The sequence below is a fragment of the Carassius gibelio genome, chromosome A14 (genome assembly GCF_023724105.1).
Source record: "Carassius gibelio isolate Cgi1373 ecotype wild population from Czech Republic chromosome A14, carGib1.2-hapl.c, whole genome shotgun sequence".
In the NCBI taxonomy this organism is placed as follows: domain Eukaryota; kingdom Metazoa; phylum Chordata; class Actinopteri; order Cypriniformes; family Cyprinidae; genus Carassius; species Carassius gibelio.
Window position 1 is genome coordinate 23,848,916 of NC_068384.1, and position 27,306 is coordinate 23,876,221.

Genomic DNA, 27,306 nt, shown 5'->3' on the forward strand with positions numbered 1-27,306 from the left:
AAATACACATATGTGAATATAAATAAAAAAAAACTGAAAAACAAATTGAAATATAAAATATATTGTATGTACAGTTGTGATATAGATATAATAGGAATGGAATAGAATGAGATGTAGGGATGTACTAGGATATGGGGTGGTAACAAATAAAATATAAGGTTATTGCACATATTTTTATTGCACGATGGGGGGGGGGGGACTTTTAACTGTTCATTAGGCAGATTTTCTTAGGCAGATTTTCTGGGAAAAGAAACTTCTTGTTTCTCTCGTATTCCATGCACTGTATCGCCGACCGGATGTCAAAAGTTCAAAAAGGATCCAGAGTGATTTCCTAAGCACTTTTCCTCACTCTGGATTTGTACCGTTCTTGAAAGGTGGGTAGGGAAGCACCAGTAATCCTCTCGACAGTCCGAAGACCTCAGGTCTGTAGAGGTGCAGTCATTGGTGTAGAGTAGGGCAGCACGATAACTCGCATGTGATTGTTATGCGCATCTCATCAGTAGAGCCGGTTCTGTTGATGTTCAGACAAATTGTCTGCGATTATGAATGTGATATTGTATAGCTTGTCAGTGAACTACGGCTCTGTGTAGTAAATGCTGCTCCATCTGAAAGCACATGATGGAGATTTACTACTAATCAACAACACCGGCTTTACTGACGAGATGTGCATGAAAATCACATGTGATTTATAGTGCATCCCTAGTGTAGAGGGAGAAGAGCAGTGGATCCAGCAAGGGTCTGCAGTCATTATGTCCTGTTATCTTGGGTTTCTTTGGGCCAGGGATGATGGTGGAGCATTTGAAGCAGCCAGGGACTATGGACAGTTCCAGTGATCTGTTGAAGATCTGTGAAACAATAATAATATTTAAGAATATATATATATAAATAAAAAAACATGAAAATAACTCAAATTACATATATGTTTGCTACCCAATAGGTTTATTCTAAAAGATTGTTATCCAGCATAATTTATTTAATAGAAAATAATATCAATAGGAAATAATCATACATGTTTATATATATATATATATATATATATATATATATATATATATATATATATATATATATATATATATATATATATATATAATCTTAACTATCACAAATAGTTTATTAAGAATAGAAATATATACAGTAAAATTAAGCAAATATACATATTTAAATTTAAAAAACTATAATAACTATACTACTAATAATTACTTATATAATTATAATAAACTTTTAAAATCTGACCTTTATAAAAGAAGAAGTATGTATGCAAAAACACATTTAAATAATAACTTAATAATAATATAAACTTTCACCAATATTTAATTTACAAAAGCTTAAATCGAACATTTTATTATTTTTATAAGACATAAATACAAATTTAAAGAACTATACTACTGTTAATATAATACTTACAATAATACATGCTGCAATATGAAAGGCCACCTCGATTTATATAACAATCTTGCCCAAACATAGCATATTATATAACGTTACATATGTTAAATCACAGATTAATAAACATATTTAGAAAAAAGAGTTAACGTCACGTAGTACTTCGCTTTCATGTTATGTGTTTTATTGTACTTACCTCCACGTTATCTGAAAACATCAAACTGAATAAAAATATGCTCCGTGTTTAAATAATAATGAATTCGCCTTAAAATTAATAAACTAATCATTCGCGCGCTTCCGCTTTTTTGACTGTAATCATGTGGTTTCGCACGTGACTATGTTTCGGCCAATGGCTGTATTGCTCCGCTCGACCAATGGCTGTTTTGCCCCGTTCGGACCTGTTAGGAGATGGTTAGGAGTTGTTAGGACATAGACCACGTGATGTTCGTACTTGTGTTAGGAATTAGTTCGGAAGTGTTAGGACTTATTCAAAATGTGTTAGGAAGTGTTAGGAAGTGTTCAGCAGTCCGATCGCCGGAAGGTACGGCCACCTCGTCACTTGTGCGAGTACCTGACTGAACTCTGGGCTGGGGTGGTTTTCATGAAGGACCTCTTAGCACTGTGATGTCGAAGCTCACCGTGGAAACCAAAGTATAGTTAATTTTTGTACATGTACGCTGAGATATGCCTACAGTTGAACACGTAGAATTTCAAAGCATATTCCATTTGTTTGAGCTTTCGAATGCAGAAGGTTAAACACTTGCGCTCTAGAAAGTTTGAACTTTGTCCAGCACCTGCTGCATTTTTCATCATTTATGACTGATGTTCTTTGTACTCTTAAAAGCTGAGCTTGCTCCTATCTCATGACCCTCAGACAAGCGCTTGAGTGAGTGAAGTGACATTCAGCCAAGTATGGTGACCCATACTCAGAATTTGTGCTCTGCATTTAACCCATCCGAAATGCACACACACAGAGCAGTGAACACACACACACTGTGAGCACACACCCGGAGCAGTGGGCAGCCATTTATGCTGCGGCGCCCGGGGAGCAGTTAGGGGTTCGATGCCTTGCTCAAGGGCACCTAAGTCGTGGTATTGAAGGTGGAGAGAGAACTGTACATGCACTCCCCCCACCCACAATTCCGTCCGGCCCGAGACTAGAACCCACAACCCTTCGATTGGGAGTCCGACTCTCTAACCATTAGGCCACGACTTCCCCTTGTCATTGTGGCCCTCTGTCGTTCTGGTCTCCGTTGCCGTTTTGAGAGAACACCTGAGTCTAGCAAAGGGTAGCACATTTGACACAGGACCTCCCTCAGAACTTGCACTCCCTGCACTCGTCAGTATCCTACCCAACCCCCCAGGGGCCTCGTCAAACAGAATCTATACTGACCCAAACCGCGAGCTTTACCACTCCACCCCTTTTTGCCAAGATACCAATAAGTCTCTTCCCCCAGGGCTTCGAGAAAGCAACTCACAAACCTCTTTAAGTAAAGGGAGAGCAGCAAATAAGGCTTCTCGTACATACTGCCTACTGGATTCGTAGACACACCACGCAGTTTGGAGCCAATCACCACCCTGTCGTTCCACGTCCACATGGGTCCAGTTGAAAGGTCGCGACCTTTGACACCATTCTTTCGCAGAGGCAATATTGTAGCCTATGAGGCTCATCCGAGGCGCGATCATTGCTGGTTGAAAACTTTACCCAATACCCCGCCAGGATGACTTGAAATACAGTCAGCCTTGGCAATTTTTGCCAGCTTCTTTTGAAGCTTATTGTGTTGTTGAAGAACAGGTCTCGTCCCTTTAAATAGTACTTCCGTTATTTAACACAGCTGATTCAGATCATCGACCCTTTTGGATCGCACTGCATGAGGTGAAGGTGGAACAAAAGGAAAGTGCACCAAATGTACGAGCAGAGCAAGGAACGACGAGGATGGGATTCGAACCCACGCGTGCAGAGCACAATGGATTAGCAGTCCATCGCCTTAACCACTCGGCCACCTCGTCACTTGTGCGAGTTCCTGACTGCTCTCTGGGCTCGGGTGGTTTTCATGAAGGACCTCTTAGCACTGTGATGTCGAAGCTCACCCTGGAAACCAAAGTATAGTTAATTTTTGTACATGTACGCTGAGATATGCCTACAGTTGAACACGTAGAATTTCAAAGCATATTCCATTTGTTTGAGCTTTCGAATGCAGAAGGTTAAACACTTGCGCTCTAGAAAGTTTGAACTTTGTCCAGCACCTGCTGCATTTTCCATCATTTATGACTGATGTTCTTTGTACTCTTAAAAGCTGAGCTTGCTCCTATCTCATGACCCTCAGACAAGCGCTTGTCATTGTGGCCCTCTGTCGTTCTGGTCTCCGTTGCCGTTTTGAGAGAACACCTGAGTCTAGCAAAGGGTAGCACATTTGACACAGGACCTCCCTCAGAACTTGCACTCCCTGCACTCGTCAGTATCCTACACAACCCCCAGCGGCCTCGTCAAACAGAATCTATACTGACCCAAACCGCGAGCTTTACCACTCCACCCCTTTTTGCCAAGATACCAATAAGTCTCTTCCCCCAGGGCTTCGAGAAAGCAACTCACATACCTCTTTAAGTAAAGGGAGAGCAGCAAATAAGGCTTCTTGTACACACTGCCTACTGGATTCGTAGACACACCACGCAGTTTGGAGCTAATTACCACCCTGTCGTTCCACGTCCACATGGGTCCAGTTGAAAGGTCGCGACCTTTGACACCATTCTTTCGCAACGCGATATTGTAGCCTATGAGGCTCATCCGAGGCGCGATCATTGCTGGTTGAAAACTTTACCCAATACCCCGCCAGGATGACTTGAAATACAGTCAGCCTTGGCAATTTTTGCCAGCTTCTTTTGAAGCTTATTGTGTTGTTGAAGAACAGGTCTCGTCCCTTTAAATAGTACTTCCGTTATTTAACACAGCTGATTCAGATCATCGACCCTTTTGGATCGCACTGCATGAGGTGAACGTGGAACAAAAGGAAAGTGCACCAAATGTTCAGAGCAGATGAACCTGCAGAGCAAGGAACGACGAGGATGGGATTCGAACCCACGCATGCAGAGCACAATGGATTAGCAGTCCATCACCTTAACCACTCGGCCACCTCGTCACTTGTGCGAGTACCTGACTGAACTCTGGGCTGGGGTGGTTTTCATGAAGGACCTCTTAGCACTGTGATGTCGAAGCTCACCATGGAAACCAAAGTATAGTTAATTTTTGTACATGTACGCTGAGATATGCCTACAGTTGAACACGTAGAATTTCAAAGCATATTCCATTTGTTTGAGCTTTCGAATGCAGAAGGTTAAACACTTGCGCTCTAGAAAGTTTGAACTTTGTCCAGCACCTGCTGCATTTTTCATCATTTATGACTGATGTTCTTTGTACTCTTAAAAGCTGAGCTTGCTCCTATCTCATGACCCTCAGACAAGCGCTTGTCATTGTGGCCCTCTGTCGTTCTGGTCTCCGTTGCCGTTTTGAGAGAACACCTGAGTCTAGCAAAGGGTAGCACATTTGACACAGGACCTCCCTCAGAACTTGCACTCCCTGCACTCGTCAGTATCCTACCCAACCCCCCAGGGGCCTCGTCAAACAGAATCTATACTGACCCAAACCGCGAGCTTTACCACTCCACCCCTTTTTGCCAAGATACCAATAAGTCTCTTCCCCCAGGGCTTCGAGAAAGCAACTCACAAACCTCTTTAAGTAAAGGGAGAGCAGCAAATAAGGCTTCTCGTACATACTGCCTACTGGATTCGTAGACACACCACGCAGTTTGGAGCCAATCACCACCCTGTCGTTCCACGTCCACATGGGTCCAGTTGAAAGGTCGCGACCTTTGACACCATTCTTTCGCAGAGGCAATATTGTAGCCTATGAGGCTCATCCGAGGCGCGATCATTGCTGGTTGAAAACTTTACCCAATACCCCGCCAGGATGACTTGAAATACAGTCAGCCTTGGCAATTTTTGCCAGCTTCTTTTGAAGCTTATTGTGTTGTTGAAGAACAGGTCTCGTCCCTTTAAATAGTACTTCCGTTATTTAACACAGCTGATTCAGATCATCGACCCTTTTGGATCGCACTGCATGAGGTGAAGGTGGAACAAAAGGAAAGTGCACCAAATGTACGAGCAGAGCAAGGAACGACGAGGATGGGATTCGAACCCACGCGTGCAGAGCACAATGGATTAGCAGTCCATCGCCTTAACCACTCGGCCACCTCGTCACTTGTGCGAGTTCCTGACTGCTCTCTGGGCTCGGGTGGTTTTCATGAAGGACCTCTTAGCACTGTGATGTCGAAGCTCACCCTGGAAACCAAAGTATAGTTAATTTTTGTACATGTACGCTGAGATATGCCTACAGTTGAACACGTAGAATTTCAAAGCATATTCCATTTGTTTGAGCTTTCGAATGCAGAAGGTTAAACACTTGCGCTCTAGAAAGTTTGAACTTTGTCCAGCACCTGCTGCATTTTCCATCATTTATGACTGATGTTCTTTGTACTCTTAAAAGCTGAGCTTGCTCCTATCTCATGACCCTCAGACAAGCGCTTGTCATTGTGGCCCTCTGTCGTTCTGGTCTCCGTTGCCGTTTTGAGAGAACACCTGAGTCTAGCAAAGGGTAGCACATTTGACACAGGACCTCCCTCAGAACTTGCACTCCCTGCACTCGTCAGTATCCTACACAACCCCCAGCGGCCTCGTCAAACAGAATCTATACTGACCCAAACCGCGAGCTTTACCACTCCACCCCTTTTTGCCAAGATACCAATAAGTCTCTTCCCCCAGGGCTTCGAGAAAGCAACTCACATACCTCTTTAAGTAAAGGGAGAGCAGCAAATAAGGCTTCTCGTACACACTGCCTACTGGATTCGTAGACACACCACGCAGTTTGGAGCTAATTACCACCCTGTCGTTCCACGTCCACATGGGTCCAGTTGAAAGGTCGCGACCTTTGACACCATTCTTTCGCAACGCGATATTGTAGCCTATGAGGCTCATCCGAGGCGCGATCATTGCTGGTTGAAAACTTTACCCAATACCCCGCCAGGATGACTTGAAATACAGTCAGCCTTGGCAATTTTTGCCAGCTTCTTTTGAAGCTTATTGTGTTGTTGAAGAACAGGTCTCGTCCCTTTAAATAGTACTTCCGTTATTTAACACAGCTGATTCAGATCATCGACCCTTTTGGATCGCACTGCATGAGGTGAATGTGGAACAAAAGGAAAGTGCACCAAATGTTCAGAGCAGATGAACCTGCAGAGCAAGGAACGACGAGGATGGGATTCGAACCCACGCGTGCAGAGCACAATGGATTAGCAGTCCATCGCCTTAACCACTCGGCCACCTCGTCACTTGTGCGAGTACCTGACTGAACTCTGGGCTGGGGTGGTTTTCATGAAGGACCTCTTAGCACTGTGATGTCGAAGCTCACCGTGGAAACCAAAGTATAGTTAATTTTTGTACATGTACGCTGAGATATGCCTACAGTTGAACACGTAGAATTTCAAAGCATATTCCATTTGTTTGAGCTTTCGAATGCAGAAGGTTAAACACTTGCGCTCTAGAAAGTTTGAACTTTGTCCAGCACCTGCTGCATTTTTCATCATTTATGACTGATGTTCTTTGTACTCTTAAAAGCTGAGCTTGCTCCTATCTCATGACCCTCAGACAAGCGCTTGTCATTGTGGCCCTCTGTCGTTCTGGTCTCCGTTGCCGTTTTGAGAGAACACCTGAGTCTAGCAAAGGGTAGCACATTTGACACAGGACCTCCCTCAGAACTTGCACTCCCTGCACTCGTCAGTATCCTACCCAACCCCCCAGGGGCCTCGTCAAACAGAATCTATACTGACCCAAACCGCGAGCTTTACCACTCCACCCCTTTTTGCCAAGATACCAATAAGTCTCTTCCCCCAGGGCTTCGAGAAAGCAACTCACAAACCTCTTTAAGTAAAGGGAGAGCAGCAAATAAGGCTTCTCGTACATACTGCCTACTGGATTCGTAGACACACCACGCAGTTTGGAGCCAATCACCACCCTGTCGTTCCACGTCCACATGGGTCCAGTTGAAAGGTCGCGACCTTTGACACCATTCTTTCGCAGAGGCAATATTGTAGCCTATGAGGCTCATCCGAGGCGCGATCATTGCTGGTTGAAAACTTTACCCAATACCCCGCCAGGATGACTTGAAATACAGTCAGCCTTGGCAATTTTTGCCAGCTTCTTTTGAAGCTTATTGTGTTGTTGAAGAACAGGTCTCGTCCCTTTAAATAGTACTTCCGTTATTTAACACAGCTGATTCAGATCATCGACCCTTTTGGATCGCACTGCATGAGGTGAACGTGGAACAAAAGGAAAGTGCACCAAATGTGCAGAGCAGATGAACGAGCAGAGCAAGGAACGATGAGGATGGGATTCGAACCCACGCGTGCAGAGCACAATGGATTAGCAGTCCATCGCCTTAACCACTCGGCCACCTCGTCACTTGTGCAAGTTCCTGACTGCTCTCTGGGCTCGGGTGGTTTTCATGAAGGACCTCTTAGCACTGTGATGTCGAAGCTCACCCTGGAAACCAAAGTATAGTTAATTTTTGTACATGTACGCTGAGATATGCCTACAGTTGAACACGTAGAATTTCAAAGCATATTCCATTTGTTTGAGCTTTCGAATGCAGAAGGTTAAACACTTGCGCTCTAGAAAGTTTGAACTTTGTCCAGCACCTGCTGCATTTTCCATCATTTATGACTGATGTTCTTTGTACTCTTAAAAGCTGAGCTTGCTCCTATCTCATGACCCTCAGACAAGCGCTTGTCATTGTGGCCCTCTGTCGTTCTGGTCTCCGTTGCCGTTTTGAGAGAACACCTGAGTCTAGCAAAGGGTAGCACATTTGACACAGGACCTCCCTCAGAACTTGCACTCCCTGCACTCGTCAGTATCCTACACAACCCCCAGCGGCCTCGTCAAACAGAATCTATACTGACCCAAACCGCGAGCTTTACCACTCCACCCCTTTTTGCCAAGATACCAATAAGTCTCTTCCCCCAGGGCTTCGAGAAAGCAACTCACATACCTCTTTAAGTAAAGGGAGAGCAGCAAATAAGGCTTCTCGTACACACTGCCTACTGGATTCGTAGACACACCACGCAGTTTGGAGCTAATTACCACCCTGTCGTTCCACGTCCACATGGGTCCAGTTGAAAGGTCGCGACCTTTGACACCATTCTTTCGCAGAGGCAATATTGTAGCGTATGAGGCTCATCCGAGGCGCGATCATTGCTGGTTGAAAACTTTACCCAATACCCCGCCAGGATGACTTGAAATACAGTCAGCCTTGGCAATTTTTGCCAGCTTCTTTTGAAGCTTATTGTGTTGTTGAAGAACAGGTCTCGTCCCTTTAAATAGTACTTCCGTTATTTAACACAGCTGATTCAGATCATCGACCCTTTTGGATCGCACTGCATGAGGTGAACGTGGAACAAAAGGAAAGTGCACCAAATGTTCAGAGCAGATGAACCTGCAGAGCAAGGAACGACGAGGATGGGATTCGAACCCACGCATGCAGAGCACAATGGATTAGCAGTCCATCACCTTAACCACTCGGCCACCTCGTCACTTGTGCGAGTACCTGACTGAACTCTGGCCTGGGGTGGTTTTCATGAAGGACCTCTTAGCACTGTGATGTCGAAGCTCACCATGGAAACCAAAGTATAGTTAATTTTTGTACATGTACGCTGAGATATGCCTACAGTTGAACACGTAGAATTTCAAAGCATATTCCATTTGTTTGAGCTTTCGAATGCAGAAGGTTAAACACTTGCGCTCTAGAAAGTTTGAACTTTGTCCAGCACCTGCTGCATTTTTCATCATTTATGACTGATGTTCTTTGTACTCTTAAAAGCTGAGCTTGCTCCTATCTCATGACCCTCAGACAAGCGCTTGTCATTGTGGCCCTCTGTCGTTCTGGTCTCCGTTGCCGTTTTGAGAGAACACCTGAGTCTAGCAAAGGGTAGCACATTTGACACAGGACCTCCCTCAGAACTTGCACTCCCTGCACTCGTCAGTATCCTACCCAACCCCCCAGGGGCCTCGTCAAACAGAATCTATACTGACCCAAACCGCGAGCTTTACCACTCCACCCCTTTTTGCCAAGATACCAATAAGTCTCTTCCCCCAGGGCTTCGAGAAAGCAACTCACAAACCTCTTTAAGTAAAGGGAGAGCAGCAAATAAGGCTTCTCGTACATACTGCCTACTGGATTCGTAGACACACCACGCAGTTTGGAGCCAATCACCACCCTGTCGTTCCACGTCCACATGGGTCCAGTTGAAAGGTCGCGACCTTTGACACCATTCTTTCGCAGAGGCAATATTGTAGCCTATGAGGCTCATCCGAGGCGCGATCATTGCTGGTTGAAAACTTTACCCAATACCCCGCCAGGATGACTTGAAATACAGTCAGCCTTGGCAATTTTTGCCAGCTTCTTTTGAAGCTTATTGTGTTGTTGAAGAACAGGTCTCGTCCCTTTAAATAGTACTTCCGTTATTTAACACAGCTGATTCAGATCATCGACCCTTTTGGATCGCACTGCATGAGGTGAACGTGGAACAAAAGGAAAGTGCACCAAATGTGCAGAGCAGATGAACGAGCAGAGCAAGGAACGACGAGGATGGGATTCGAACCCACGCGTGCAGAGCACAATGGATTAGCAGTCCATCGCCTTAACCACTCGGCCACCTCGTCACTTGTGCAAGTTCCTGACTGCTCTCTGGGCTCGGGTGGTTTTCATGAAGGACCTCTTAGCACTGTGATGTCGAAGCTCACCCTGGAAACCAAAGTATAGTTAATTTTTGTACATGTACGCTGAGATATGCCTACAGTTGAACACGTAGAATTTCAAAGCATATTCCATTTGTTTGAGCTTTCGAATGCAGAAGGTTAAACACTTGCGCTCTAGAAAGTTTGAACTTTGTCCAGCACCTGCTGCATTTTCCATCATTTATGACTGATGTTCTTTGTACTCTTAAAAGCTGAGCTTGCTCCTATCTCATGACCATCAGACAAGCGCTTGTCATTGTGGCCCTCTGTCGTTCTGGTCTCCGTTGCCGTTTTGAGAGAACACCTGAGTCTAGCAAAGGGTAGCACATTTGACACAGGACCTCCCTCAGAACTTGCACTCCCTGCACTCGTCAGTATCCTACACAACCCCCAGCGGCCTCGTCAAACAGAATCTATACTGACCCAAACCGCGAGCTTTACCACTCCACCCCTTTTTGCCAAGATACCAATAAGTCTCTTCCCCCAGGGCTTCGAGAAAGCAACTCACATACCTCTTTAAGTAAAGGGAGAGCAGCAAATAAGGCTTCTCGTACACACTGCCTACTGGATTCGTAGACACACCACGCAGTTTGGAGCTAATTACCACCCTGTCGTTCCACGTCCACATGGGTCCAGTTGAAAGGTCGCGACCTTTGACACCATTCTTTCGCAGAGGCAATATTGTAGCGTATGAGGCTCATCCGAGGCGCGATCATTGCTGGTTGAAAACTTTACCCAATACCCCGCCAGGATGACTTGAAATACAGTCAGCCTTGGCAATTTTTGCCAGCTTCTTTTGAAGCTTATTGTGTTGTTGAAGAACAGGTCTCGTCCCTTTAAATAGTACTTCCGTTATTTAACACAGCTGATTCAGATCATCGACCCTTTTGGATCGCACTGCATGAGGTGAACGTGGAACAAAAGGAAAGTGCACCAAATGTTCAGAGCAGATGAACCTGCAGAGCAAGGAACGACGAGGATGGGATTCGAACCCACGCATGCAGAGCACAATGGATTAGCAGTCCATCACCTTAACCACTCGGCCACCTCGTCACTTGTGCGAGTACCTGACTGAACTCTGGGCTGGGGTGGTTTTCATGAAGGACCTCTTAGCACTGTGATGTCGAAGCTCACCATGGAAACCAAAGTATAGTTAATTTTTGTACATGTACGCTGAGATATGCCTACAGTTGAACACGTAGAATTTCAAAGCATATTCCATTTGTTTGAGCTTTCGAATGCAGAAGGTTAAACACTTGCGCTCTAGAAAGTTTGAACTTTGTCCAGCACCTGCTGCATTTTTCATCATTTATGACTGATGTTCTTTGTACTCTTAAAAGCTGAGCTTGCTCCTATCTCATGACCCTCAGACAAGCGCTTGTCATTGTGGCCCTCTGTCGTTCTGGTCTCCGTTGCCGTTTTGAGAGAACACCTGAGTCTAGCAAAGGGTAGCACATTTGACACAGGACCTCCCTCAGAACTTGCACTCCCTGCACTCGTCAGTATCCTACCCAACCCCCCAGGGGCCTCGTCAAACAGAATCTATACTGACCCAAACCGCGAGCTTTACCACTCCACCCCTTTTTGCCAAGATACCAATAAGTCTCTTCCCCCAGGGCTTCGAGAAAGCAACTCACAAACCTCTTTAAGTAAAGGGAGAGCAGCAAATAAGGCTTCTCGTACATACTGCCTACTGGATTCGTAGACACACCACGCAGTTTGGAGCCAATCACCACCCTGTCGTTCCACGTCCACATGGGTCCAGTTGAAAGGTCGCGACCTTTGACACCATTCTTTCGCAGAGGCAATATTGTAGCCTATGAGGCTCATCCGAGGCGCGATCATTGCTGGTTGAAAACTTTACCCAATACCCCGCCAGGATGACTTGAAATACAGTCAGCCTTGGCAATTTTTGCCAGCTTCTTTTGAAGCTTATTGTGTTGTTGAAGAACAGGTCTCGTCCCTTTAAATAGTACTTCCGTTATTTAACACAGCTGATTCAGATCATCGACCCTTTTGGATCGCACTGCATGAGGTGAAGGTGGAACAAAAGGAAAGTGCACCAAATGTACGAGCAGAGCAAGGAACGACGAGGATGGGATTCGAACCCACGCGTGCAGAGCACAATGGATTAGCAGTCCATCACCTTAACCACTCGGCCACCTCGTCACTTGTGCGAGTTCCTGACTGCTCTCTGGGCTCGGGTGGTTTTCATGAAGGACCTCTTAGCACTGTGATGTCGAAGCTCACCCTGGAAACCAAAGTATAGTTAATTTTTGTACATGTACGCTGAGATATGCCTACAGTTGAACACGTAGAATTTCAAAGCATATTCCATTTGTTTGAGCTTTCGAATGCAGAAGGTTAAACACTTGCGCTCTAGAAAGTTTGAACTTTGTCCAGCACCTGCTGCATTTTCCATCATTTATGACTGATGTTCTTTGTACTCTTAAAAGCTGAGCTTGCTCCTATCTCATGACCCTCAGACAAGCGCTTGTCATTGTGGCCCTCTGTCGTTCTGGTCTCCGTTGCCGTTTTGAGAGAACACCTGAGTCTAGCAAAGGGTAGCACATTTGACACAGGACCTCCCTCAGAACTTGCACTCCCTGCACTCGTCAGTATCCTACACAACCCCCAGCGGCCTCGTCAAACAGAATCTATACTGACCCAAACCGCGAGCTTTACCACTCCACCCCTTTTTGCCAAGATACCAATAAGTCTCTTCCCCCAGGGCTTCGAGAAAGCAACTCACATACCTCTTTAAGTAAAGGGAGAGCAGCAAATAAGGCTTCTCGTACACACTGCCTACTGGATTCGTAGACACACCACGCAGTTTGGAGCTAATTACCACCCTGTCGTTCCACGTCCACATGGGTCCAGTTGAAAGGTCGCGACTTTTGACACCATTCTTTCGCAACGCGATATTGTAGCCTATGAGGCTCATCCGAGGCGCGATCATTGCTGGTTGAAAACTTTACCCAATACCCCGCCAGGATGACTTGAAATACAGTCAGCCTTGGCAATTTTTGCCAGCTTCTTTTGAAGCTTATTGTGTTGTTGAAGAACAGGTCTCGTCCCTTTAAATAGTACTTCCGTTATTTAACACAGCTGATTCAGATCATCGACCCTTTTGGATCGCACTGCATGAGGTGAACGTGGAACAAAAGGAAAGTGCACCAAATGTTCAGAGCAGATGAACCTGCAGAGCAAGGAACGACGAGGATGGGATTCGAACCCACGCGTGCAGAGCACAATGGATTAGCAGTCCATCGCCTTAACCACTCGGCCACCTCGTCACTTGTGCGAGTACCTGACTGAACTCTGGGCTGGGGTGGTTTTCATGAAGGACCTCTTAGCACTGTGATGTCGAAGCTCACCATGGAAACCAAAGTATAGTTAATTTTTGTACATGTACGCTGAGATATGCCTACAGTTGAACACGTAGAATTTCAAAGCATATTCCATTTGTTTGAGCTTTCGAATGCAGAAGGTTAAACACTTGCGCTCTAGAAAGTTTGAACTTTGTCCAGCACCTGCTGCATTTTTCATCATTTATGACTGATGTTCTTTGTACTCTTAAAAGCTGAGCTTGCTCCTATCTCATGACCCTCAGACAAGCGCTTGTCATTGTGGCCCTCTGTCGTTCTGGTCTCCGTTGCCGTTTTGAGAGAACACCTGAGTCTAGCAAAGGGTAGCACATTTGACACAGGACCTCCCTCAGAACTTGCACTCCCTGCACTCGTCAGTATCCTACCCAACCCCCCAGGGGCCTCGTCAAACAGAATCTATACTGACCCAAACCGCGAGCTTTACCACTCCACCCCTTTTTGCCAAGATACCAATAAGTCTCTTCCCCCAGGGCTTCGAGAAAGCAACTCACAAACCTCTTTAAGTAAAGGGAGAGCAGCAAATAAGGCTTCTCGTACATACTGCCTACTGGATTCGTAGACACACCACGCAGTTTGGAGCCAATCACCACCCTGTCGTTCCACGTCCACATGGGTCTAGTTGAAAGGTCGCGACCTTTGACACCATTCTTTTGCAGAGGCAATATTGTAGCCTATGAGGCTCATCCGAGGCGCGATCATTGCTGGTTGAAAACTTTACCCAATACCCCGCCAGGATGACTTGAAATACAGTCAGCCTTGGCAATTTTTGCCAGCTTCTTTTGAAGCTTATTGTGTTGTTGAAGAACAGGTCTCGTCCCTTTAAATAGTACTTCCGTTATTTAACACAGCTGATTCAGATCATCGACCCTTTTGGATCGCACTGCATGAGGTGAACGTGGAACAAAAGGAAAGTGCACCAAATGTGCAGAGCAGATGAAGGAACGACGAGGATGGGATTCGAACCCACGCGTGCAGAGCACAATGGATTAGCAGTCCATCGCCTTAACCACTCGGCCACCTCGTCACTTGTGCGAGTTCCTGACTGCTCTCTGGGCTCGGGTGGTTTTCATGAAGGACCTCTTAGCACTGTGATGTCGAAGCTCACCCTGGAAACCAAAGTATAGTTAATTTTTGTACATGTACGCTGAGATATGCCTACAGTTGAACACGTAGAATTTCAAAGCATATTCCATTTGTTTGAGCTTTCGAATGCAGAAGGTTAAACACTTGCGCTCTAGAAAGTTTGAACTTTGTCCAGCACCTGCTGCATTTTCCATCATTTATGACTGATGTTCTTTGTACTCTTAAAAGCTGAGCTTGCTCCTATCTCATGACCCTCAGACAAGCGCTTGTCATTGTGGCCCTCTGTCGTTCTGGTCTCCGTTGCCGTTTTGAGAGAACACCTGAGTCTAGCAAAGGGTAGCACATTTGACACAGGACCTCCCTCAGAACTTGCACTCCCTGCACTCGTCAGTATCCTACACAACCCCCAGCGGCCTCGTCAAACAGAATCTATACTGACCCAAACCGCGAGCTTTACCACTCCACCCCTTTTTGCCAAGATACCAATAAGTCTCTTCCCCCATGGCTTCGAGAAAGCAACTCACATACCTCTTTAAGTAAAGGGAGAGCAGCAAATAAGGCTTCTCGTACACACTGCCTACTGGATTCGTAGACACACCACGCAGTTTGGAGCTAATTACCACCCTGTCGTTCCACGTCCACATGGGTCCAGTTGAAAGGTCGCGACCTTTGACACCATTCTTTCGCAACGCGATATTGTAGCCTATGAGGCTCATCCGAGGCGCGATCATTGCTGGTTGAAAACTTTACCCAATACCCCGCCAGGATGACTTGAAATACAGTCAGCCTTGGCAATTTTTGCCAGCTTCTTTTGAAGCTTATTGTGTTGTTGAAGAACAGGTCTCGTCCCTTTAAATAGTACTTCCGTTATTTAACACAGCTGATTCAGATCATCGACCCTTTTGGATCGCACTGCATGAGGTGAACGTGGAACAAAAGGAAAGTGCACCAAATGTTCAGAGCAGATGAACCTGCAGAGCAAGGAACGACGAGGATGGGATTCGAACCCACGCGTGCAGAGCACAATGGATTAGCAGTCCATCGCCTTAACCACTCGGCCACCTCGTCACTTGTGCGAGTACCTGACTGAACTCTGGGCTGGGGTGGTTTTCATGAAGGACCTCTTAGCACTGTGATGTCGAAGCTCACCATGGAAACCAAAGTATAGTTAATTTTTGTACATGTACGCTGAGATATGCCTACAGTTGAACACGTAGAATTTCAAAGCATATTCCATTTGTTTGAGCTTTCGAATGCAGAAGGTTAAACACTTGCGCTCTAGAAAGTTTGAACTTTGTCCAGCACCTGCTGCATTTTTCATCATTTATGACTGATGTTCTTTGTACTCTTAAAAGCTGAGCTTGCTCCTATCTCATGACCCTCAGACAAGCGCTTGTCATTGTGGCCCTCTGTCATTCTGGTCTCCGTTGCCGTTTTGAGAGAACACCTGAGTCTAGCAAAGGGTAGCACATTTGACACAGGACCTCCCTCAGAACTTGCACTCCCTGCACTCGTCAGTATCCTACCCAACCCCCCAGGGGCCTCGTCAAACAGAATCTATACTGACCCAAACCGCGAGCTTTACCACTCCACCCCTTTTTGCCAAGATACCAATAAGTCTCTTCCCCCAGGGCTTCGAGAAAGCAACTCACAAACCTCTTTAAGTAAAGGGAGAGCAGCAAATAAGGCTTCTCGTACATACTGCCTACTGGATTCGTAGACACACCACGCAGTTTGGAGCCAATTACCACCCTGTCGTTCCACGTCCACATGGGTCCAGTTGAAAGGTCGCGACCTTTGACACCATTCTTTCGCAGAGGCAATATTGTAGCCTCTGAGGCTCATCCGAGGCGCGATCATTGCTGGTTGAAAACTTTACCCAATACCCCGCCAGGATGACTTGAAATACAGTCAGCCTTGGCAATTTTTGCCAGCTTCTTTTGAAGCTTATTGTGTTGTTGAAGAACAGGTCTCGTCCCTTTAAATAGTACTTCCGTTATTTAACACAGCTGATTCAGATCATCGACCCTTTTGGATCGCACTGCATGAGGTGAACGTGGAACAAAAGGAAAGTGCACCAAATGTTCAGAGCAGATGAACCTGCAGAGCAAGGAACGACGAGGATGGGATTCGAACCCACGCGCGCAGAGCACAATGGATTAGCAGTCCATCGCCTTAACCACTCGGCCAAAAACAGGGCAAAAGGGACTGCTATGGGTGGGGGAAAAGAAAAAATGAGAAAAAAGGAAGGGGAAAGGGAAAAATGAAGGAAAAATGGGAAAATTAGCTTGAAAAATTAAATAGATTTTTCTTTCAAACCAGTTTTTCACCTTTTCAATTATTTTAACTAACAAATTATAGAAAAGACAATATTTATACCCATTTTACCTCATCACAAAACAACTCCTTATATTCCTTTTTGTAAAATTGAAAGAATAAAACATTCAAAACATATTTCCACAAATAGGTTTTATTCCAAAAGCTCAAATATGACATGCATTCTCTATAGTAATTGTTTTAGTGTCACAAGCTTTCAGTACACAGAGACAGCAACAACACTAAGACAATTCAAATAACACAAGAATAAAAATACACATATGTGAATATAAATAAAAAAACTGAAAAACAAATTGAAATATAAAATATATTGTATGTACATTTGTGATATAGATATAATAGGAATGGAATAGAATGAGATGTAGGGATATACTAGGATATGGGGTGGTAACAAATAAAATATAAGGTTATTGCACATATTTTTATTGCACGATGGGGGGGGGGGGGCTTTTAACTGTTCATTAGGCAGATTTTCTGGGAAAAGAAACTTCTTGTTTCTCTCGTATTCCATGCACTGTATCGCCGACCGGATGTCAAAAGTTCAAAAAGGATCCAGAGCACTTTTCCTCACTCTGGATGTGTACCGTTCTTGAAAGGTGGGTAGGGAAGCACCAGTAATCCTCTCGACAGTCCGAAGACCTCAGGTCTGTAGAGGTGCAGTCATTGGTGTAGAGTAGGGCAGCACGATAACTCGCATGTGATTGTTATGCGCATCTCATCAGTAGAGCCGGTTCTGTTGATGTTCAGACAAATTGTCTGCGATTATGAATGTGATATTGTATAGCTTGTCAGTGAACTACGGCTCTGTATAGTAAATGCTGCTCCATCTGAAAGCACATGATGGAGATTTACTACTAATCAACAACACCGGCTTTACTGACGAGATGTGCATGAAAATCACATGTGATTTATAGTGCATCCCTAGTGTAGAGGGAGAAGAGCAGTGGATCCAGCAAGGGTCTGCAGTCATTATGTCCTGTTATCTTGGGTTTCTTTGGGCCAGGGATGATGGTGGAGCATTTGAAGCAGCCAGGGACTATGGACAGTTCCAGTGATCTGTTGAAGATCTGTGAAACAATAATAATATTTAAGAATATATATATATAAATAAAAAAACATGAAAATAACTCAAATTACATATATGTTTGCTACCCAATAGGTTTATTCTAAAAGATTGTTATCCAGCATAATTTATTTAATAGAAAATAATATCAATAGGAAATAATCATACATGTTTATATATATATATATATATATATATATATATATATATATATATATATATATATATATATATATAATCTTAACTATCACAAATAGTTTATTAAGAATAGAAATATATACAGTAAAATTAAGCAAATATACATATTTAAATTTAAAAAACTATAATAACTATACTACTAATAATTACTTATATAATTATAATAAACTTTTAAAATCTGACCTTTATAAAAGAAGAAGTATGTATGCAAAAACACATTTAAATAATAACTTAATAATAATATAAACTTTCACCAATATTTAATTTACAAAAGCTTAAATCGAACATTTTATTATTTTTATAAGACATAAATACAAATTTAAAGAACTATACTACTGTTAATATAATACTTACAATAATACATGCTGCAATATGAAAGGCCACCTCGATTTATATAACAATCTTGCCCAAACATAGCATATTATATAACGTTACATATGTTAAATCACAGATTAATAAACATATTTAGAAAAAAGAGTTAACGTCACGTAGTACTTCGCTTTCATGTTATGTGTTTTATTGTACTTACCTCCACGTTATCTGAAAACATCAAACTGAATAAAAATATGCTCCGTGTTTAAATAATAATGAATTCGCCTTAAAATTAATAAACTAATCATTCGCCCGCTTCCGCTTTTTTGACTGTAATCATGTGGTTTCGCACGTGACTATGTTTCGGCCAATGGCTGTATTGCTCCGCTCGACCAATGGCTGTTTTGCCCCGTTCGGACCTGTTAGGAGATGGTTAGGAGTTGTTAGGACATAGACCACGTGATGTTCGTACTTGTGTTAGGAATTAGTTCGGAAGTGTTAGGACTTATTCAAAATGTGTTAGGAAGTGTTAGGAAGTGTTCAGCAGTCCGATCGCCGGAAGGTACGGCCACCCTAGACACACCACGCAGTTTGGAGCCAATCACCACCCTGTCGTTCCACGTCCACATGGGTCCAGTTGAAAGGTCGCGACCTTTGACACCATTCTTTCGCAGAGGCAATATTGTAGCCTATGAGGCTCATCCGAGGCGCGATCATTGCTGGTTGAAAACTTTACCCAATACCCCGCCAGGATGACTTGAAATACAGTCAGCCTTGGCAATTTTTGCCAGCTTCTTTTGAAGCTTATTGTGTTGTTGAAGAACAGGTCTCGTCCCTTTAAATAGTACTTCCGTTATTTAACACAGCTGATTCAGATCATCGACCCTTTTGGATCGCACTGCATGAGGTGAACGTGGAACAAAAGGAAAGTGCACCAAATGTGCAGAGCAGATGAACGAGCAGAGCAAGGAACGACGAGGATGGGATTCGAACCCACGCGTGCAGAGCACAATGGATTAGCAGTCCATCACCTTAACCACTCGGCCACCTCGTCACTTGTGCGAGTACCTGACTGAACTCTGGGCTGGGGTGGTTTTCATGAAGGACCTCTTAGCACTGTGATGTCGAAGCTCACCATGGAAACCAAAGTATAGTTAATTTTTGTACATGTACGCTGAGATATGCCTACAGTTGAACACGTAGAATTTCAAAGCATATTCCATTTGTTTGAGCTTTCGAATGCAGAAGGTTAAACACTTGCGCTCTAGAAAGTTTGAACTTTGTCCAGCACCTGCTGCATTTTTCATCATTTATGACTGATGTTCTTTGTACTCTTAAAAGCTGAGCTTGCTCCTATCTCATGACCCTCAGACAAGCGCTTGTCATTGTGGCCCTCTGTCGTTCTGGTCTCCGTTGCCGTTTTGAGAGAACACCTGAGTCTAGCAAAGGGTAGCACATTTGACACAGGACCTCCCTCAGAACTTGCACTCCCTGCACTCGTCAGTATCCTACCCAACCCCCCAGGGGCCTCGTCAAACAGAATCTATACTGACCCAAACCGCGAGCTTTACCACTCCACCCCTTTTTGCCAAGATACCAATAAGTCTCTTCCCCCAGGGCTTCGAGAAAGCAACTCACAAACCTCTTTAAGTAAAGGGAGAGCAGCAAATAAGGCTTCTCGTACATACTGCCTACTGGATTCGTAGACACACCACGCAGTTTGGAGCCAATCACCACCCTGTCGTTCCACGTCCACATGGGTCCAGTTGAAAGGTCGCGACCTTTGACACCATTCTTTCGCAGAGGCAATATTGTAGCCTATGAGGCTCATCCGAGGCGCGATCATTGCTGGTTGAAAACTTTACCCAATACCCCGCCAGGATGACTTGAAATACAGTCAGCCTTGGCAATTTTTGCCAGCTTCTTTTGAAGCTTATTGTGTTGTTGAAGAACAGGTCTCGTCCCTTTAAATAGTACTTCCGTTATTTAACACAGCTGATTCAGATCATCGACCCTTTTGGATCGCACTGCATGAGGTGAAGGTGGAACAAAAGGAAAGTGCACCAAATGTACGAGCAGAGCAAGGAACGACGAGGATGGGATTCGAACCCACGCGTGCAGAGCACAATGGATTAGCAGTCCATCGCCTTAACCACTCGGCCACCTCGTCACTTGTGCGAGTTCCTGACTGCTCTCTGGGCTCGGGTGGTTTTCATGAAGGACCTCTTAGCACTGTGATGTCGAAGCTCACCCTGGAAACCAAAGTATAGTTAATTTTTGTACATGTACGCTGAGATATGCCTACAGTTGAACACGTAGAATTTCAAAGCATATTCCATTTGTTTGAGCTTTCGAATGCAGAAGGTTAAACACTTGCGCTCTAGAAAGTTTGAACTTTGTCCAGCACCTGCTGCATTTTCCATCATTTATGACTGATGTTCTTTGTACTCTTAAAAGCTGAGCTTGCTCCTATCTCATGACCCTCAGACAAGCGCTTGTCATTGTGGCCCTCTGTCGTTCTGGTCTCCGTTGCCGTTTTGAGAGAACACCTGAGTCTAGCAAAGGGTAGCACATTTGACACAGGACCTCCCTCAGAACTTGCACTCCCTGCACTCGTCAGTATCCTACACAACCCCCAGCGGCCTCGTCAAACAGAATCTATACTGACCCAAACCGCGAGCTTTACCACTCCACCCCTTTTTGCCAAGATACCAATAAGTCTCTTCCCCCAGGGGTTCGAGAAAGCAACTCACAAACCTCTTTAAGTAAAGGGAGAGCAGCAAATAAGGCTTCTCGTACACACTGCCTACTGGATTCGTAGACACACCACGCAGTTTTGAGCTAATTACCACCCTGTCGTTCCACGTCCACATGGGTCCAGTTGAAAGGTCGCGACCTTTGACACCATTCTTTCGCAGAGGCAATATTGTAGCCTATGAGGCTCATCCGAGGCGCGATCATTGCTGGTTGAAAACTTTACCCAATACCCCGCCAGGATGACTTGAAATACAGTCAGCCTTGGCAATTTTTGCCAGCTTCTTTTGAAGCTTATTGTGTTGTTGAAGAACAGGTCTCGTCCCTTTAAATAGTACTTCCGTTATTTAACACAGCTGATTCAGATCATCGACCCTTTTGGATCGCACTGCATGAGGTGAACGTGGAACAAAAGGAAAGTGCACCAAATGTTCAGAGCAGATGAACCTGCAGAGCAAGGAACGACGAGGATGGGATTCGAACCCACGCGTGCAGAGCACAATGGATTAGCAGTCCATCGCCTTAACCACTCGGCCACCTCGTCACTTGTGCGAGTGCCTGACTGCTCTCTGGGCTGGGGTGGTATTCATGAAGGACCTCTTAGCACTGTGATGTCGAAGCTCACCCTGGAAACCAAAGTATAGTTAATTTTTGTACATGTACGTTGAGATATGCCTACAGTTGAACACGTAGAATTTCAAAGCATATTCCATTTGTTTGAGCTTTCGAATGCAGAAGGTTAAACACGTGCGCTCTAGAAAGTTTGAACTTTGTCCAGCACCTGCTGCATTTTTCATCATTTATGACTGATGTTCTTTGTACTCTTAAAAGCTGAGCTTGCTCCTATCTAATGACCCTCAGACAAGCGCTTGTCATTGTAGCCCTCTGTCGTTCTGGTCTCCGTTGCCGTATTGAGAGAACACCTGAGTCTAGCAAATGGTAGCACCCCTTTTTGCCAAGATACCAATAAGTCTCTTCCCCCAGGGGTTCAAGAAAGCAACTCACAAACCTCTTTAAGTAAAGGGAGAGCAGCAAATAAGGCTTCTCGTACACACTGCCTACTGGATTCGTAGACACACCACGCAGTTTTGAGCTAATTACCACCCTGTCGTTCCACGTCCACATGGGTCCAGTTGAAAGGTCGCGACCTTTGACACCATTCTTTCGCAACGCGATATTGTAGCCTATGAGGCTCATCCGAGGCGCGATCATTGCTGGTTGAAAACTTTACCCAATACCCCGCCAGGATGACTTGAAATACAGTCAGCCTTGGCAATTTTTGCCAGCTTCTTTTGAAGCTTATTGTGTTGTTGAAGAACAGGTCTCGTCCCTTTAAATAGTCCTTCCGTTATTTAACACAGCTGATTCAGATCATCGACCCTTTTGGATCGCACTGCATGAGGTGAACGTGGAACAAAAGGAAAGTGCACCAAATGTTCAGAGCAGATGAACCTGCAGAGCAAGGAACGACGAGGATGGGATTCGAACCCACGCGTGCAGAGCACAATGGATTAGCAGTCCATCGCCTTAACCACTCGGCCACCTCGTCACATGTGCGAGTTCCTGACTGCTCTCTGGGCTCGGGTGGTTTTCATGAAGGACCTCTTAGCACTGTGATGTCGAAGCTCACCCTGGAAACCAAAGTATAGTTAATTTTTGTACATGTACGCTGAGATATGCCTACAGTTGAACACGTAGAATTTCAAAGCATATTCCATTTGTTTGAGCTTTCGAATGCAGAAGGTTAAACACTTGCGCTCTAGAAAGTTTGAACTTTGTCCAGCACCTGCTGCATTTTCCATCATTTATGACTGATGTTCTTTGTACTCTTAAAAGCTGAGCTTGCTCCTATCTCATGACCCTCAGACAAGCGCTTGTCATTGTGGCCCTCTGTCGTTCTGGTCTAAGTTGCCGTTTTGAGAGAACACCTGAGTCTAGCAAAGGGTAGCACATTTGACACAGGACCTCCCTCAGAACTTGCACTCCCTGCACTCGTCAGTATCCTACACAACCCCCAGCGGCCTCGTCAAACAGAATCTATACTGACCCAAACCGCGAGCTTTACCACTCCACCCCTTTTTGCCAAGATACCAATAAGTCTCTTCCCCCAGGGCTTCGAGAAAGCAACTCACAAACCTCTTTAAGTAAAGGGAGAGCAGCAAATAAGGCTTCTCGTACACACTGCCTACTGGATTCGTAGACACACCACGCAGTTTTGAGCTAATTACCACCCTGTCGTTCCACGTCCACATGGGTCCAGTTGAAAGGTCGCGACCTTTGACACCATTCTTTCGCAGAGGCAATATTGTAGCCTATGAGGCTCATCCGAGGCGCGATCATTGCTGGTTGAAAACTTTACCCAATACCCCGCCAGGATGACTTGAAATACAGTCAGCCTTGGCAATTTTTGCCAGCTTCTTTTGAAGCTTATTGTGTTGTTGAAGAACAGGTCTCGTCCCTTTAAATAGTACTTCCGTTATTTAACACAGCTGATTCAGATCATCGACCCTTTTGGATCGCACTGCATGAGGTGAACGTTGAACAAAAGGAAAGTGCACCAAATGTGCAGAGCAGATGAACGAGCAGAGCAAGGAACGACGAGGATGGGATTCGAACCCACGCGTGCAGAGCACAATGGATTAGCAGTCCATCGCCTTAACCACTCGGCCACCTCGTCACTTGTGCGAGTTCCTGACTGCTCTCTGGGCTCGGGTGGTTTTCATGAAGGACCTCTTAGCACTGTGATGTCGAAGCTCACCCTGGAAACCAAAGTATAGTTAATTTTTGTACATGTACGCTGAGATATGCCTACAGTTGAACACGTAGAATTTCAAAGCATATTCCATTTGTTTGAGCTTTCGAATGCAGAAGGTTAAACACTTGCGCTCTAGAAAGTTTGAACTTTGTCCAGCACCTGCTGCATTTTCCATCATTTATGACTGATGTTCTTTGTACTCTTAAAAGCTGAGCTTGCTCCTATCTCATGACCCTCAGACAAGCGCTTGTCATTGTGGCCCTCTGTCGTTCTGGTCTCCGTTGCCGTTTTGAGAGAACACCTGAGTCTAGCAAAGGGTAGCACATTTGACACAGGACCTCCCTCAGAACTTGCACTCCCTGCACTCGTCAGTATCCTACACAACCCCCAGCGGCCTCGTCAAACAGAATCTATACTGACCCAAACCGCGAGCTTTACCACTCCACCCCTTTTTGCCAAGATACCAATAAGTCTCTTCCCCCAGGGCTTCGAGAAAGCAACTCACAAACCTCTTTAAGTAAAGGGAGAGCAGCAAATAAGGCTTCTCGTACACACTGCCTACTGGATTCGTAGACACACCACGCAGTTTGGAGCTAATTACCACCCTGTCGTTCCACGTCCACATGGGTCCAGTTGAAAGGTCGCGACCTTTGACACCATTCTTTCGCAGAGGCAATATTGTAGCCTATGAGGCTCATCTGAGGCGCGATCATTGCTGGTTGAAAACTTTACCCAATACCCCGCCAGGATGACTTGAAATACAGTCAGCCTTGGCAATTTTTGCCAGCTTCTTTTGAAGCTTATTGTGTTGTTGAAGAACAGGTCTCGTCCCTTTAAATAGTACTTCCGTTATTTAACACAGCTGATTCAGATCATCGACCCTTTTGGATCGCACTGCATGAGGTGAACGTGGAACAAAAGGGAAGTGCACCAAATGCGCAGAGCAGATGAACGAGCAGAGCAAGGAACGACGAGGATGGGATTCGAACCCACGCGTGCAGAGCACAATGGATTAGCAGTCCATCGCCTTAACCACTCGGCCAAAAACAGGGCAAAAGGGACTGCTATGGGTGGGGGAAAAGAAAAAATTAGAAAAAAGGAAGGGGAAAGGGAAAAATGAAGGAAAAATTGGAAAATTAGCTTGAAAAATTAAATAGATTTTCCTTTTCAAACCAGTTTTTCACCTTTTCAATTATTTTAACTAACAAATTATAGAAAAGACAATATTTATACCCATTTTACCTCATCACAAAACAACTCCTTATATTCCTTTTTGTAAAATTGAAAGAATAAAACATTCAAAACATATTTCCACAAATAGGTTTTATTCCAAAAGCTCAAATATGACATGCATTCTCTATAGTAATTGTTTTAGTGTCACAAGCTTTCAGTACACAGAGACAGCAACAACACTAAGACAATTCAAATAACACAAGAATAAAAATACACATATGTGAATATAAATAAAAAAACTGAAAAACAAATTGAAATATAAAATATATTGTATGTACAGTTGTGATATAGATATAATAGGAATGGAATAGAATGAGATGTAGGGATGTACTAGGATATGGGGTGGTAACAAATAAAATATAAGGTTATTGCACATATTTTTATTGCACGATGGGGGGGGGGGACTTTTAACTGTTCGTTAGGCAGATTTTCTTAGGCAGATTTTCTGGGAAAAGAAACTTCTTGTTTCTCTCGTATTCCATGCACTGTATCGCCGACCGGATGTCAAAAGTTCAAAAAGGATCCAGAGTGATTTCCTAAGCACTTTTCCTCACTCTGGATGTGTACCGTTCTTGAAAGGTGGGTAGGGAAGCACCAGTAATCCTCTCGACAGTCCGAAGACCTCAGGTCTGTAGAGGTGCAGTCATTGGTGTAGAGTAGGGCAGCACGATAACTCGCATGTGATTGTTATGCGCATCTCATCAGTAGAGCCGGTTCTGTTGATGTTCAGACAAATTGTCTGCGATTATGAATGTGATATTGTATAGCTTGTCAGTGAACTACGGCTCTGTGTAGTAAATGCTGCTCCATCTGAAAGCACATGATGGAGATTTACTACTAATCAACAACACCGGCTTTACTGACGAGATGTGCATGAAAATCACATGTGATTTATAGTGCATCCCTAGTGTAGAGGGAGAAGAGCAGTGGATCCAGCAAGGGTCTGCAGTCATTATGTCCTGTTATCTTGGGTTTCTTTGGGCCAGGGATGATGGTGGAGCATTTGAAGCAGCCAGGGACTATGGACAGTTCCAGTGATCTGTTGAAGATCTGTGAAACAATAATAATATTTAAGAATATATATATATAAATAAAAAAACATGAAAATAACTCAAATTACATATATGTTTGCTACCCAATAGGTTTATTCTAAAAGATTGTTATCCAGCATAATTTATTTAATAGAAAATAATATCAATAGGAAATAATCATACATGTTTATATATATATATATATATATATATATATATATATATATAATCTTAACTATCACAAATAGTTTATTAAGAATAGAAATATATACAGTAAAATTAAGCAAATATACATATTTAAATTTAAAAAACTATAATAACTATACTACTAATAATTACTTATATAATTATAATAAACTTTTAAAATCTGACCTTTATAAAAGAAGAAGTATGTATGCAAAAACACATTTAAATAATAACTTAATAATAATATAAACTTTCACCAATATTTAATTTACAAAAGCTTAAATCGAACATTTTATTATTTTTATAAGACATAAATACAAATTTAAAGAACTATACTACTGTTAATATAATACTTACAATAATACATGCTGCAATATGAAAGGCCACCTCGATTTATATAACAATCTTGCCCAAACATAGCATATTATATAACGTTACATATGTTAAATCACAGATTAATAAACATATTTAGAAAAAAGAGTTAACGTCACGTAGTACTTCGCTTTCATGTTATGTGTTTTATTGTACTTACCTCCACGTTATCTGAAAACATCAAACTGAATAAAAATATGCTCCGTGTTTAAATAATAATGAATTCGCCTTAAAATTAATAAACTAATCATTCGCGCGCTTCCGCTTTTTTGACTGTAATCATGTGGTTTCGCACGTGACTATGTTTCGGCCAATGGTTGTATTGCTCCGCTCGACCAATGGCTGTTTTGCCCCGTTCGGACCTGT

General features: G+C 43.9%; 1 long non-coding RNA gene and 36 other non-coding genes across 38 annotated transcripts; 19 read left to right on the forward strand and 18 right to left on the reverse strand.

Annotated features, from left to right (window-relative positions):
• Window positions 1-83: 83 nt before the first annotated feature.
• Window positions 84-27,244, reverse strand: LOC128026910 (uncharacterized). Of its 2 annotated transcripts, XR_008186563.1 has the most exons (3): window positions 27,101-27,244; window positions 25,919-26,401; window positions 84-845 (listed from the first exon to the last, which is right to left on the reverse strand). It is a non-coding gene; the product is annotated as an uncharacterized LOC128026910 (long non-coding RNA). The 2 variants fall into 2 exon arrangements; XR_008186562.1 differs by lacking the exon at window positions 84-845 and having other exon boundaries at window positions 25,427-26,401.
• Window positions 3,018-3,158, forward strand: LOC128027841 (U4 spliceosomal RNA). The gene has a single exon (XR_008186839.1). It is a non-coding gene; the product is annotated as a U4 spliceosomal RNA (small nuclear RNA).
• On the reverse strand, window positions 3,315-3,396 carry trnas-gcu (transfer RNA serine (anticodon GCU)). Its single transcript has one exon. It is a non-coding gene; the product is annotated as a tRNA-Ser (tRNA).
• Window positions 4,133-4,272, forward strand: LOC128028139 (U4 spliceosomal RNA). Its single transcript, XR_008187122.1, has one exon. It is a non-coding gene; the product is annotated as a U4 spliceosomal RNA (small nuclear RNA).
• trnas-gcu (transfer RNA serine (anticodon GCU)) lies at window positions 4,442-4,523 on the reverse strand. Its single transcript has one exon. It is a non-coding gene; the product is annotated as a tRNA-Ser (tRNA).
• On the forward strand, window positions 5,261-5,401 carry LOC128027842 (U4 spliceosomal RNA). Its single transcript, XR_008186840.1, has one exon. It is a non-coding gene; the product is annotated as a U4 spliceosomal RNA (small nuclear RNA).
• On the reverse strand, window positions 5,558-5,639 carry trnas-gcu (transfer RNA serine (anticodon GCU)). Its single transcript has one exon. It is a non-coding gene; the product is annotated as a tRNA-Ser (tRNA).
• Window positions 6,376-6,515, forward strand: LOC128028140 (U4 spliceosomal RNA). Its single transcript, XR_008187123.1, has one exon. It is a non-coding gene; the product is annotated as a U4 spliceosomal RNA (small nuclear RNA).
• trnas-gcu (transfer RNA serine (anticodon GCU)) lies at window positions 6,685-6,766 on the reverse strand. The gene has a single exon. It is a non-coding gene; the product is annotated as a tRNA-Ser (tRNA).
• LOC128027843 (U4 spliceosomal RNA) lies at window positions 7,504-7,644 on the forward strand. Its single transcript, XR_008186841.1, has one exon. It is a non-coding gene; the product is annotated as a U4 spliceosomal RNA (small nuclear RNA).
• Window positions 7,814-7,895, reverse strand: trnas-gcu (transfer RNA serine (anticodon GCU)). Its single transcript has one exon. It is a non-coding gene; the product is annotated as a tRNA-Ser (tRNA).
• On the forward strand, window positions 8,632-8,772 carry LOC128028131 (U4 spliceosomal RNA). The gene has a single exon (XR_008187115.1). It is a non-coding gene; the product is annotated as a U4 spliceosomal RNA (small nuclear RNA).
• Window positions 8,942-9,023, reverse strand: trnas-gcu (transfer RNA serine (anticodon GCU)). Its single transcript has one exon. It is a non-coding gene; the product is annotated as a tRNA-Ser (tRNA).
• Window positions 9,761-9,901, forward strand: LOC128027844 (U4 spliceosomal RNA). The gene has a single exon (XR_008186842.1). It is a non-coding gene; the product is annotated as a U4 spliceosomal RNA (small nuclear RNA).
• Window positions 10,071-10,152, reverse strand: trnas-gcu (transfer RNA serine (anticodon GCU)). Its single transcript has one exon. It is a non-coding gene; the product is annotated as a tRNA-Ser (tRNA).
• On the forward strand, window positions 10,889-11,029 carry LOC128028132 (U4 spliceosomal RNA). The gene has a single exon (XR_008187116.1). It is a non-coding gene; the product is annotated as a U4 spliceosomal RNA (small nuclear RNA).
• trnas-gcu (transfer RNA serine (anticodon GCU)) lies at window positions 11,199-11,280 on the reverse strand. The gene has a single exon. It is a non-coding gene; the product is annotated as a tRNA-Ser (tRNA).
• LOC128027845 (U4 spliceosomal RNA) lies at window positions 12,018-12,158 on the forward strand. Its single transcript, XR_008186843.1, has one exon. It is a non-coding gene; the product is annotated as a U4 spliceosomal RNA (small nuclear RNA).
• trnas-gcu (transfer RNA serine (anticodon GCU)) lies at window positions 12,315-12,396 on the reverse strand. Its single transcript has one exon. It is a non-coding gene; the product is annotated as a tRNA-Ser (tRNA).
• LOC128028141 (U4 spliceosomal RNA) lies at window positions 13,133-13,272 on the forward strand. Its single transcript, XR_008187124.1, has one exon. It is a non-coding gene; the product is annotated as a U4 spliceosomal RNA (small nuclear RNA).
• trnas-gcu (transfer RNA serine (anticodon GCU)) lies at window positions 13,442-13,523 on the reverse strand. The gene has a single exon. It is a non-coding gene; the product is annotated as a tRNA-Ser (tRNA).
• On the forward strand, window positions 14,261-14,401 carry LOC128027868 (U4 spliceosomal RNA). The gene has a single exon (XR_008186865.1). It is a non-coding gene; the product is annotated as a U4 spliceosomal RNA (small nuclear RNA).
• Window positions 14,559-14,640, reverse strand: trnas-gcu (transfer RNA serine (anticodon GCU)). Its single transcript has one exon. It is a non-coding gene; the product is annotated as a tRNA-Ser (tRNA).
• Window positions 15,377-15,516, forward strand: LOC128028142 (U4 spliceosomal RNA). Its single transcript, XR_008187126.1, has one exon. It is a non-coding gene; the product is annotated as a U4 spliceosomal RNA (small nuclear RNA).
• trnas-gcu (transfer RNA serine (anticodon GCU)) lies at window positions 15,686-15,767 on the reverse strand. Its single transcript has one exon. It is a non-coding gene; the product is annotated as a tRNA-Ser (tRNA).
• LOC128028078 (U4 spliceosomal RNA) lies at window positions 16,505-16,645 on the forward strand. Its single transcript, XR_008187064.1, has one exon. It is a non-coding gene; the product is annotated as a U4 spliceosomal RNA (small nuclear RNA).
• LOC128027846 (U4 spliceosomal RNA) lies at window positions 19,272-19,412 on the forward strand. Its single transcript, XR_008186844.1, has one exon. It is a non-coding gene; the product is annotated as a U4 spliceosomal RNA (small nuclear RNA).
• On the reverse strand, window positions 19,582-19,663 carry trnas-gcu (transfer RNA serine (anticodon GCU)). Its single transcript has one exon. It is a non-coding gene; the product is annotated as a tRNA-Ser (tRNA).
• On the forward strand, window positions 20,401-20,541 carry LOC128027847 (U4 spliceosomal RNA). The gene has a single exon (XR_008186845.1). It is a non-coding gene; the product is annotated as a U4 spliceosomal RNA (small nuclear RNA).
• On the reverse strand, window positions 20,698-20,779 carry trnas-gcu (transfer RNA serine (anticodon GCU)). Its single transcript has one exon. It is a non-coding gene; the product is annotated as a tRNA-Ser (tRNA).
• Window positions 21,516-21,656, forward strand: LOC128027848 (U4 spliceosomal RNA). The gene has a single exon (XR_008186846.1). It is a non-coding gene; the product is annotated as a U4 spliceosomal RNA (small nuclear RNA).
• Window positions 21,826-21,907, reverse strand: trnas-gcu (transfer RNA serine (anticodon GCU)). The gene has a single exon. It is a non-coding gene; the product is annotated as a tRNA-Ser (tRNA).
• Window positions 22,522-22,661, forward strand: LOC128028143 (U4 spliceosomal RNA). Its single transcript, XR_008187127.1, has one exon. It is a non-coding gene; the product is annotated as a U4 spliceosomal RNA (small nuclear RNA).
• trnas-gcu (transfer RNA serine (anticodon GCU)) lies at window positions 22,831-22,912 on the reverse strand. Its single transcript has one exon. It is a non-coding gene; the product is annotated as a tRNA-Ser (tRNA).
• Window positions 23,649-23,789, forward strand: LOC128027849 (U4 spliceosomal RNA). Its single transcript, XR_008186847.1, has one exon. It is a non-coding gene; the product is annotated as a U4 spliceosomal RNA (small nuclear RNA).
• trnas-gcu (transfer RNA serine (anticodon GCU)) lies at window positions 23,959-24,040 on the reverse strand. The gene has a single exon. It is a non-coding gene; the product is annotated as a tRNA-Ser (tRNA).
• Window positions 24,777-24,917, forward strand: LOC128028093 (U4 spliceosomal RNA). Its single transcript, XR_008187078.1, has one exon. It is a non-coding gene; the product is annotated as a U4 spliceosomal RNA (small nuclear RNA).
• Window positions 27,245-27,306: the final 62 nt, after the last annotated feature.